Genomic DNA, 12,392 nt, shown 5'->3' with positions numbered 1-12,392 from the left:
TAAATACAAAAGTAGTGATTCAGTGGAGACAACCTTCTTGAAGCCCCACTGATTTGGGTGAAATAGGTCATTAGCTCCAAGGTGAGAGTAATAATATCGAATTCAATTCATCGCGTTGCAGTGCTGTTAAATGACATTGCTATTTTTGTTACTTTTAGTTTCTTGAGGGCAGAGGGGGATTGATGGCTTATGTGGTAAATATTCGGAAATTTTGGTTGGGAAAATTCAAGGTCCCTTCGAGCTTGTGTTCAAGCCAGTATCCACCAGAGGTTTCGCACTGCTAAGACAAAAGGATATCGGTCAGCTCAGGAAAGGGCTTGACCTTAATTTATTGCAAATGACGTATTTCTGTTATTAAAACTCGATGGAAACTACGACTGGTAGGATTATCAAACGATCAGAAAAGTGTAATCGTGTGGAAAGAGTATAAGTAAATCTCAAGCGCGTGAAATAAGCAACATTGCGGAGAAGCTCACCATTCTTCGCCTGCGTAATGTCAGCGGAAAAGAACGAGGAATAATCGTGTCCGATGTGAGAATAGGCCCCTTAATCAGCATTCCTTTTGGCTGAATTCATTGGCAATCTAGGTTCCCCTAATTTGACCAGTGGTATGTGTTCGTGACAGCCGTCTTTGAAGCCGAGACGGAGTATAAGGCCGACGACTTTGAAGAGTAAAATCTCCTCGATGACAACAATCGAAACGCGTCTATTTTGGCCATACAGCTACATCCTTTGGAAAGTGGTGTGTAGAAATACCCGTTGTATGCGTATCATTCTCGTAGCTAACATCATTTAGCGCTTCGGCCACGTAATACGTTCGTCCTCTCTTCTTGATTTCTCCTTTCTCAACCAAAATTTATTCACAGTTTTCTATGTCGCAGCTACGTAATGTGATCGTTTTGGCCGCGCACTAAATGGGGACACTTTTTGGCCGCTAAATCGTTCTTTCAACACGCAAAAAAATTGGTCAAGGAGAACTCGCTAGGCGCTAAGGTCGATTATTTCAAATTTTAAATGCAGCTGTCCACCAGAAAAGGCGAAAAGAGACATAGGTACTTTCTATCTCTTCTCTTGTTTCAAGGCTGGTGAGCCTGTGGAACAGAATCGGGTTTTAAGAGTGTGTCCACGAGAGCACCAGGAAGTCGTGCTACACGCCATCTCACCGATTTCAATGAAACTTTGCCAGTTTAGAGGTTTTGGTATTTACCGGGGGGAGATAGACCAACCCCCCTCGGTTCTTCTTGGTTTTCACCAAGGAAATCGCTTCAAAATAGGTAAATGTATGAAGCTCTCACTGCGATGGCATTTGACCAATTACTCTGAGGGTTTGCACGCATATTATTACGTCCTTAGTTAATTTTCGACGCAAGTATCAGTCAATTTGATTGACGGTGCTGTTAATAAACAGAGGTAAATAAACGACTAGGTTTTTAGACTTGTCGATTCATCCAAATATTTTACAACTTTGAGGTCAAATATCTCCCCTTGCCAGAAAGCTACAACACTAATCTTGATTCCCCTTTATAATCCATCATTTCATCTATAAAAACCATCAAAAAAATCTTTGAGCACTACCGTATTTTTGTCTTGGATGCCTTTTAAAATCTGCGACTGTGACAAGTTTCTCTCAACTACACCTGTCACACAATTCTGGCTCTAGTCTGGAGCACGTAAGGGCCTCATCACGCCAGAAACCTCCAGCAAACTAATCGCAGAAACGGGTGGTTATCAGCAACGTGCATAGATATCTGAACCCGGGCTATCGCGAGAACTGCCTAGTCCGTCACAAGAAAGCGAGATATTCATGTCAAGAGGAAGGATGTATTAAGACCTTTCAGTAATTCACTACCTTCCAGAAGCACCTAAAGATAGGTAAACACAAAGTGAAGCTGACAAAAGAATGAGATCAAGAGGAAATGAAGGGAGGCTTGTCATTCTGTAGGGGGTGGCTATGTTCAAGGTCGGACCTTAGGCAAAAATTCTGTCGAACAATTCCTTACTAGTCAGGTGGACTTTGTATGGGCCTTTTGGAAAACACAAAAAGCAGGTGCCTTTTCTCAGAAAGCAAAGAATTATCTCCTAGAGGTGTGCTGGACAGGGGAGGAAACAAGAAAGGCAACCGCCTTTAATATGGCTTTCCAAATAAATAGTTAAAGGAACGACACGGGCCGGAAATGTTGTCTAAGACTGACTGGTTGATAGAGCAGCAGTGCTCGACACTTCAGCCAACTATCTGCCCTAACATGAACTGGTTTATTCAAGAGGTCCTCCTCTGTAAGTATAATGAGGACGAAGAGGCAGATGCCGATGATCCAGCTTCAGAAGTCTTAACTGACCGAGCAAGGCAGAAGATAAGGAGGGACCTGGCAAAACTTAGATAAAGACTGCAGGAGAGGGTAAAGCGGCTATTAGGCTACAAAAAAAAAATCTTTGCACCTCGCTCTTCTTTCAAATTTATTGTCATTACCCACGAAAACAACTAGCTATGTCTTCGGATTTTTTTCATCGAGGTAAAATTTGCAAGAAGCCTATTAGTAAAAAAAATGCTGTCTTATTCTTTAAGTCACACAGTTCGGCGCCGGCAACACTCGATCGAGAGAGATGCAGATTTTCATGTCGTTATAGAATGCTCAAAAAAATCTCAATTGAAATCTTTTAAAATGAGCGATAATGATAATAAACAATCAATTTAGCGGCTAATGAATGTTTTGTGCCATACAAAAAAAACATATTTGCTAATTTAAGCAAATCTCCAAAGTAATAAACTTTTTGATATATCATTTTCTGGTGTCGAAAACAGTTTTTGGGGGTCACGAAACACAAAACTTACCAAGTTTCATGTTCTAATTGCAATAAATAGCAAATAAAAATACTTGCGCTTGAAAAATAAAGTATTAAGTAACAGGGGATCTTTAAAACAGTCAGCAGCAGAAAGGGTTTTTAGTTCTGGTCAATATTAACTTTTCATATCCTACTTCCAAATCTAAGGAAATGCGCTGAGGTAATAAAAAAAACATACATATATGATAATGTAAGAAAGAAAATAAAATTAAAAATAGAAAAAAGGGAGAAAACATGGGAACCCATGTTGCTTGCCCTTTTGCAGCATGCAGAAATCTTTTGAGCCAGACCTACACACCTAAACCCGACACCACTCAATGAAACTCGAAAGAGTGTTGTGTAACAACTGGCTCGCACGTGCACGCAGAAAAGGCCATCACATTTAGCGAAAATAATGGCAGACGCAGATGATATTTGTGGTTCTTTGACTATTTTTATACACTCCTATACGTTTCGTTCACCCAAACAGTCAGATTACCTAAAAAAAAAATGAATGAGGTAATTGCCTCCTGGTTTATGACAAGAAATTTATTTATCGATCGCCAGAACAAGCCGATCTTCTATGAAACAAATTTTCTGTGTATTGCCACTTAGTTAAGACAGAACAAAGGACAGGATGGAAAGCGGGCTCTCATGTCCCAGCTGGGCTCAAGAGGATGAATGTGTGTGAGACACTAGCAACATCACGGTCAGTACTACAAATCTGAGGCAGCGTTCAGACACAAGTCTTTCTCGTATTACTGCAACCACTTACTTTGAAGTCGTACAAAAGTTACCTGAAGAAAAATAAGAAAGAAACTAGCACAAACCCAGTCCAGAATATCTACAGATGTAAACAAGTTTTTGTATCCCGTCCCCTGAGTGACCTGACTGTCGTTTAATTTCATCTGCGAAAATAAAACACAAAGGTACTCAAACAACACATCATCACTGGCTTCTCCTTTCCATTTTTGAAGAAACATCAGCAAACTGATACTATCTATAGTAATTTCTAAACAATATGCGTCTCGGGAAGCGACAAGATAGGTAACTGGAAAAACTAGGACTTGATGGACCAAAAGAATTCTTGGCCAAAGAAAAAATGTGGAAATACTGTTGCTCCTAAAAAAATAGTTACCTGAAGCTCGGCTTTATTCTTTGCCCATTTTCTGACGTTAACTGCCAACTACAGAGACAACGCGAGGATACTGAGAAAACCATATTAGAGCTGAGTTTATGATATCTCTGCGCTATGTTTTTTTAAACCAGATATTCATTTTCTCTGTAAGTGTGTCTGTCTGCCTATCTGTCTATCTGTGTCTGTGTGCCTGCCTGTCTGTCAGTCTGTTTGTCAGCCTGTCTGTGAGTCTGCCTGTCTGTGAGTCTGTCTGTCTGTCTGTCTCCACACTTCCAAAGACGTGAAACAATGCAGCTGGGTGCTTCGCCTGTTTTTCATTAGCAACAATCCGTCCCTTTCCTTTATCCAGTTTTTCAAAAAGTTTCAGTCGTTCCATATTTCACATCGGTCCGTTCTGTAAACAGGCAATTCAATTAGACTGTTGCGCAATGCAAGTCTCTTACCATGTTTTAAAGACATCCACATTTAGTCTGCGTCAACATGAAAATTAAACCTTCGGAAAAAGAAATAAGTGCATCTCATCCTATTCTTCTTTACCAAAAAATGTAGATTTTCAATTGAAACTTTACGCCACTCGCAAGATCTTGTTTTTCCATTAATTAATGGGCAGCCGAAACATTTGGAAACCACATTTATAACATGGGTTTCTCAGCTAAAGCTTTGTGTTAAATGAACACTTCCCTATTGGAGAAAAAAGTTTACTAGCAACAAAATGCGTTTGATTCGAAGAGTGACGCACTAACACTTGCACCAACCACTTGTTGTTCTCCTGGTGACCTGAAACAAAATCAAACTAGCAGTCAATCACCACTACGTGTCCTCCTGAACTGGCAGTTTCATGAAAGGTTCAGCACCCAAAGTAAATTCGCGACAGTCTCCCAAACATCTGTTCCCTCTCTAATCACTTTAACTCTTATAACCTTAAAAACTAATGATCCCAACGGATGAAGAAAAACTTTTTCGTCGGCGAGTCCAGGGGATTAGAAGTGATGTCCAAAACGTTACCTCTAGCTAAAGCCGTAATCCGACTAGCAACCTCAAACTGTCAAGTTCTCAAAAGTGGAGAGAGGCCGATTATCACCGAACGATGTAAGATGGCGAGGGTTGCAGACAGATTGGCAGTTGACGCTGAAAGTGCACGTGTACTGAAAACTTAAGTGTACAAACCTTGGCTTCTCAGCTTAGCTTCGGCTGCTTTCAACCCTCCCTGATTAAGAGAGAAAGACAAATTATTCAACAGCTTTCTTTCCACCGAAAAAGTCAGAGGAAAAAATCCATGCTTATTTAATTAATAGAACGTATACATATATAAATATATATCAACAGGAAATAGAGAGACAACTGGGCCTCATAACGGAAAGTGAGTTTGACGTGGAATTTAGAAAACTGATCCATTTTGATGTGCTCCTGGGAAATTCAAAATGTACAATTCTCATTTTGAATATGAGATGAAACAAAATGAGCAATTCACATTCCTTTAATTAAATTGACCAAGAGCCAGAGTGTCAACCAATTGATTTCATTGGTGACTGTGTGCTCTTCATACCTTGCTGAGAACGCTCCTGGCTATGGGGTCCACTGACCGCCTCCCTGAGGAAGGGGGGCGATTGTGTTGCACAGGGCGTTTAATAGAGAGAGGATTGGGCAGGAACACTGATAGTCGAAAGTAGTTTTTGGAAGAGCGAGTGTTATTCAAACTAAACAGGTCACTTTCGGTGTATCACAACACATTCAGAGGTTTACTTGGCGCTATCCTGGCCTTATTTTGATCCCACTGCTTCAAATGGGTGCGTGTTTTCATGGTAAAAGTATCATCTCCGCGTGTTCTTCATCCCTAAAACAGGTCAAACTAAAACTCACAAACTCGCTCGATGGTTTTCACCTCTACTAGTTTCTTGCAGGTATCTTGAATCGTCTGTGCCTTCAGTACCTTTTCCTGCAAGCGAAGAAACTCAAGTTCAGTTTTTCAAACCCAAACATAAATCGATTTTGTACAAATGTGAGCAAAAGACAGTGACACAAATAGAATCAAATATCAGAATGATGAGTGGTGCAGTAGAGTGGTTGTGGGATTTTAAAAGAAAATTGAACTCTACGATTACACCGACCGGGATAAATTAAATTCTGCTTGACTACAAAAGTTTACAAACAGTGTTTGAGCACTTTTTCCTCAATCTATCTTTTCAATCCTTTTTTTAGGTCTTGGAAACTATGACATGTAAAAAAGTAAGGCAAATTGCCACGATGGCACTTCTAGACCATGATGCGAAAACCGCATTCTTTGAAGTGCACGTTATTCAGGGTTGACACCATTACGCGAATCTTTGTTACAGTACGATGAATTACGTTATGTTAACAGATTACTATCACTTCTTTTTTAATGCGACTTATATGTTATTTTACAACGCACTCACCTGCAACCTTTGTAGAAGTGCCTGTTGCCCTTCGTGAGCCTCTTGCAGTTTCAAAAAAATCCTTATCCAACTCATTATTCTGGATATAAATAATTTTGTTGGTATATCCCATATATACATGGCAATTTGCGGCCTTTCCCTACATCTAGGCAGTTGGGAAAGCCACAAACTCTAAAACGAAATTTATTTTTCAACTTGGCACTCTTAATCCCCATGGTATCAACGAGCGCTTTTCATTCGATTAACTTCTTGTTTTCTCGTCTCTATATTCCCACCAATAGCGTAACTCCATTTTCTGCATAGAAACACACACACATGTACAACCCACAATTCCTCCATTCGCCCGGACGGAGGACTAACGCTCGAAACCTCAGATTTGAAACGTTTTACGGTGGCCAATTTATGATATCAACTCAGTTAATAATACTTAACCGCCCTGTCACACTCTCCTACTGACGCAATACTACAGTTTCTTTAGAAAGTCACATCCTGTAGTCAAATGTTGGGTGAGACTACCTTTCAAACGTTGCCGTTTTGTGTAGAGAAGTATTATACATGTCATCGCTAATAAATTCAATACACTAACGAACAACCTGAGGATAAGGAAGGAGATCTTGGGAGTAAATCTGAGACAATTTAAAGCCATGTGGATAAGATCATTTTGAAGGTACTGAAGTCTTGATTTAATTTCTTGTTTCTTTACGGATTCATCTGCCAACTTTTTTTTCAGGAGCACTGCAAGTACGAAAATTCGAAGAGTAGACAGTTATGTTGCAGTGTCAGTCCTCGGAAGAATGAAACCCGTAAAACACGAAGACTCAATCAAGCATTTCATCGTATTTGCCAAAGAACACTTACGCGACTGCTTTATTCAAACAAAAAATGACAACAGCTCTGTGATAAAAAAAATCAGGGCTTAACATGTGAACAAGTGAGTAACAAGTTCGAGGACACGGGCTACAACATAGGAGGAGAAATGTATTTTGCTCAACAAGGCTTAAAGTAAAACACAAAAAAGACCGTTATTTTAATTTAAGCTGTTTTTCATTCAATTAGTATCACCCAATTGTAATAAGACTTTAACAGTAACTGTTTGAGGCAACGACCAAGGGCACAGTAACTGTCATCAAACTTCTGTATCACAGCTCAGAATGTGTCACACTATTCAAGTCTTTGGAGCTGACCACCAACCTGTGTATCTCGTCATGTTGACCCAACTCTCTCCTCAACCTACTGCTGGCTTCCTGAAAAATCAATTACAACTAAAAATAAACTTAAGGCCGCTATACAGTGCATCTTATTCAACCTAGGCTTCTTGACTTACCCGTCACATAAGTTGTGCGGACGAGCAAAATTCGCCACACGCGATTAAAATTTCCAACCTCGAAACTGATCTAAAATACCGCTCCAGAAATATCATCTTTAGAATAAACGAAAGCCTACATTCGGGGACTTTCTGTTTTAACCTGATCGCCCCTTGATAATCTAAAGATTTATCGCAACCTAGAGGCACACAAGACATTATGAATAAAAAAGTGGTGGAAATGAAAACAGCATTTTCGCTGGGCTGGACTTCTGCAGACGACGAGTTGAAATTATCAACTCAACTCACCATAGAACAACACCCAACTACCTCTAAACGTTTGCAATCCTCTAGCAGATGCAGGAGATCAGCTGCCATCTTTCTAATAGTCATTCTGTAGCGATCCATCTCAAATCACTTAAAAGCTCACACTGTCGCTATCCACAACATATCTAAATGCTTATGATATTCTCTCAACGTATTTTACAAAGGCAGATCTTGATTTTTGTCTTTAATTGTTTCATTCCATTTAATTTGAACATTCCATGCTATCCTTAAAACTGATGGAACCAGTTCAGTCCAGATCTTTTTACTGAAACGAACAACGACTGAAAGGAGAATTGGAATATTTCTGACGTGTTTCGATATCAACGTGAAAAATGGAAAGCCATGGCTATAGCATTGTAAACTAAACAGTACAGACCAAGCTCTCTGACAAGCGTCAGGGAAAAGAATTCTTAACTTCCGCCTGCTCTCATTGTCTAAAAAGCACACGTGCTTTAGCTCCCTAATAATAGCCTCATGGGGCAAACTTTTATCTCTTCTGTGTTAGTGATCTGCAATATCAAAATGATTTTCAGTTTCCAGTCACAGGATAGCTTAAAGCAATATAAATTAATAACATTTTGCAAAGAACAGCTCAAGCCAGAGGGATCTATAATCAGGCACTGAATCTTATAAGAGACAGTATGGAATCAAGATATTTTCGAAATTCTGTACCTTGCTAAGACTTCATCTGAAAATGAAATTTAACAAACCAAACTAAAGCTGCTGTAGAAGCTAATAGATTGACAGGGACAAAGGCAAAAAGTTCACAAGTAGAAACCACCTTTTCAAAACGGCGCAACACATGCCGCAGACTAGACATGGTTGCTGCAGTTTTCAGCTGCAGTAAGGTCACGGCTTTTTCCAAAGAAATTGCAAGCCGGTTTTTCCAATGATTAGAAAGGAAGTACTACCACAGTACAGGCGAATATTTCGAGTAGCAACTTGCTACTCGACAAATTCGCAATTTCTTTGAAAACCGTAGCAACCATGTCAATCATATCATGTCAATCATACCAAACAAATCAAAAGCATTCATCCGATTGGCTGAGTCCAACAGAAAAATGAAAAGGCTGTTGTAAAATGCAACTGTTACAACAAAGTTTCAAAATAATGCAGTCCCTCGGTCTTTTACCGCCAAGATCTCATTAGTAATATCCCTTACTGTTTGTTTTGAGCGATAAATGTGAGTTAATGTACAGTACGTGTGGGTCTGTCGATTCTCAGAAAGAGCCTGGCGTGCATTGGTCAGCCTCAAAACAGGAAGATAGGACGGAAGAATCGAAAGTAATCACTTCAATCCTTGTCGAGTGACTTAGTTTCTCCTTTTATGTGATATACTAATTTTACGTGATCAACTGCGTGTGGGCGTCAATGTTCCCTTTATTTATAGACTCAGGGGGTTATAAGCTTAACTTCACAATGACCTTCGTTACTCAGTGTTTACTATTGTATCTTCGAAGAAGGAATGGATTGCTTGATAAAAAAAAACAAGTTAACATGTACAGAGAGCCTCAAGATCAAATGATCAAACTGTCAACCGCCTGTGACTCAATTTGTTCTTTTATGTAATATACCAATTTTACGTGATCAACTACATGTATGCACGAATGTTCCCTTATATATAAACTCGGTGGATTAAACTTACCTTCGCAATGACCTTATCTTCGTTATTCAGTGTTTACTTTTTTATCTTCGAGGAGGAGATGGATTTCTAAATTTAAAAAAAGTGACAAGTTAACATGTACAGAGAGCCTCATGATCAAACTGTCACCGCCATCTTGTTGTTAGTTGGGGTTGAATCGTCAGTCTGATCAGCGAACTTAATCTCAGAGAAGTATTCCTCGTTCTACTTGTTCCATATTTTTCCATATTCGACGAAGGCGAACGCAGTTCATAATCTTGGGTGTCCTGCGTTTTCGAAGGTGACGTTGTATGAAATTTTTCGACGACCGTTTTCATTTTCTGCGCCAGTTTGAATGACGCCATCTGTCATACTTCATATGCGCAAAGATTATCGTGCACCTCATGCTTTTCGTAGTTGTCTGAGCAAGTCTGAGCATAGTAAAGCGGATATCTCAAAACTATCTTGTGGTTCTCATAACAGTCTGAGGATCGTAGTCTGTAAAGCGGATATCTTCGTAGTAATTGGAGCAAGTCTGATTATCGTAAAGCGGGTTACTAAAGTGTAGATCAGCAAACCGCGGAACTTCCAGAACAAGTTGAATCTGTGGAACCTGCGGAACCATTACGTTTTTATAAAAAAAAAAAAAAAAGGAAATAAATCAAAAGCTAAAAATACCCTAACACTGTTCGAGATTGCGTTTTTTGGTGTAGAGAAGATAACGTTAAACGAGAAATGGATTTTATTAAAATCTACATTGACGTCCAACCACAGGAAACCCAAGCTTACGCAGTAAGCCTCTGTGGATATGCAAATACGTTCACGTTGCGCAATATGTGAAATACGAAGATTTATATGAAAACTAGACCCTGTGAGCAGGGTAACTGGGATACCTGGATGGTACTGGATCCGTGGAATCAAGTGTAGTGATACTACGCGTGTCGGACTAGTATACTGAAATAGTGAGCTCAAGTCTGGCCAAGGGCATACACCTGTCTCAAAACATAGGCATGCTAGGCATGCAAGAGTTATTTTTTGTAGGGTGGGTGGATTACTTGAAACACTGTAAGTGGTCTACATTCTTACAAAAGGAAAGAAGATTATTAACGCGGGAAAGAATGAAAATGTCGAATTACCTCACACAAAGGTATTTTGTGGTAGATTATGTGTGTTGTGCGAATAAATGTAACCAAAAATAAACTGTATTTGTGCCACGGATACCTGTTAGTACAAAATGTAGACAGCAGACTGCAGACCGGATACAAAATATAGACTGCAGAGTGGATACAAAATGCAGACTGAGAATCTGAAGAGTTTTTACGTCTGGTATATAATAACATGTCATCTTACAGCTTACCGAGCGTCACGCAATCGCTTTTCCGCGATCAGCCTTCACGATTATTTGCACTATTGTGGAAAATTCCTGGCCCATTTCTTGACGAAAATCGATCGTAATATAATTTCAAGCCTTCAACATAGTTGGTTGGTGTGATGTCTGTACAGACTTTACCAATGTAATAAAAGTAGATGACGTGAATAATAGTGATGGTAAAGCAAGCTTAAAACGGCAACAATCGCCAGAAACTACAACGGATACACAGGGTATGAGTAAGTTTTATTGATTTTTCGAGAAAAATCTTCATATTTCGAAATATTTATCGTTGTAAATCGACCATATTTCGTTCCCTATACTATTCCTTATAACGTGCTCAAATTTTCAACGGTTCCTAGAATAACTTACTCTGAGTCACACAACGCGTGACGCGTTCGTGAATTAATCGTTGGCTCTTTCTCGAGACGTGACCTTGGGTCGCCTGTGACAAGACAATTGCGTAAACAATACTTGACATAATAACATTATACACAAAAAACACGGGATTTTGGATCATGTATTTATTAAAAAAGAATATCCATACAACTACAATGAAAACAAACATAAGATTCACCTTTCTGATCGTGAAATAAATACCATTCGCACTGTTATCGTAGCTACGTTCCCTGGCATCAAGTGAATCCAACATGGCGTCTTTCTTCACTAGCAGTTTGTATCCATTTGAATTTTGTTCTTCAGTCTCACGGTAGTAGTGTTGTTCAATAGATTGCATAGAGTATATGCAGTTTGGTTTCAGATTTCAGATTTTGCTTTCTACAACGAGTTTACGTTTTCAACTAAGACATTGGCATACTTGGCATACAAGACATATAAGGCATTCAATGCTTTCATGGCTTTCAAGCGTTCGCGATTCTGTCCGATCCAAAATTACCGCTCAATAACATCTTTTTGTGTGGATTGGCCGCGAACAATACGACTTGTGTATGCGTCTATAAGTATTTTGAGCGTTTGCTCCAAAATACTCCAGATAATCGTAATCCAATTACGTTGAAATACAAAACGGCTGACAAAATAGTTTTACGGGCAAAAATCTCGTGTTCGTCATGTGACCCGGCCCTGTCCGTGCATGACAACGTCAATCATCATCAAGATAGCACGCGTGATCAGCATGTGAACACCTCATTGGATCACAGTTAGTTGTCATGGTGTTGAGACCCAATGACCTCTGGGTACTATTGCGCAATTTTTCCATTTTGTGGCGGAGGAAAAAAAAAAAAAAAAAAAAAAAAAAAAAGACGACAAAAAAACAAAGGCATTTTATGACTGGGCTACCACAGGTATCCCAGTAATGAACATTCGCGGTCACAACCTTCTAAAGATGTTGAATAGTTTTGAAAAAGGATAAATTTAACCCACTCAAGTAGGTGTTCTTTTGC

At 39.4% G+C, this 12,392-nt stretch overlaps 1 long non-coding RNA gene across 1 annotated transcript; it reads right to left on the bottom strand.

Annotated features, from left to right (window-relative positions):
• Positions 1–11,400: 11,400 nt before the first annotated feature.
• On the bottom strand, positions 11,401–11,962 carry LOC149043680 (uncharacterized). Its single transcript, XR_016187999.1, has 2 exons — positions 11,570–11,962; positions 11,401–11,437 (listed from the first exon to the last, which is right to left on the bottom strand). It is a non-coding gene; the product is annotated as an uncharacterized LOC149043680 (long non-coding RNA).
• Positions 11,963–12,392: the final 430 nt, after the last annotated feature.

The sequence above is a fragment of the Pocillopora damicornis genome, chromosome 6, assembly GCF_964200805.1.
Source record: "Pocillopora damicornis chromosome 6, jaPocDami1.2, whole genome shotgun sequence".
NCBI classification, from domain to species: Eukaryota; Metazoa; Cnidaria; class Anthozoa; order Scleractinia; family Pocilloporidae; genus Pocillopora; species Pocillopora damicornis.
Note: the sequence above shows the minus strand (reverse complement) of the source record. Positions and strands in the feature narration are given on the sequence as shown.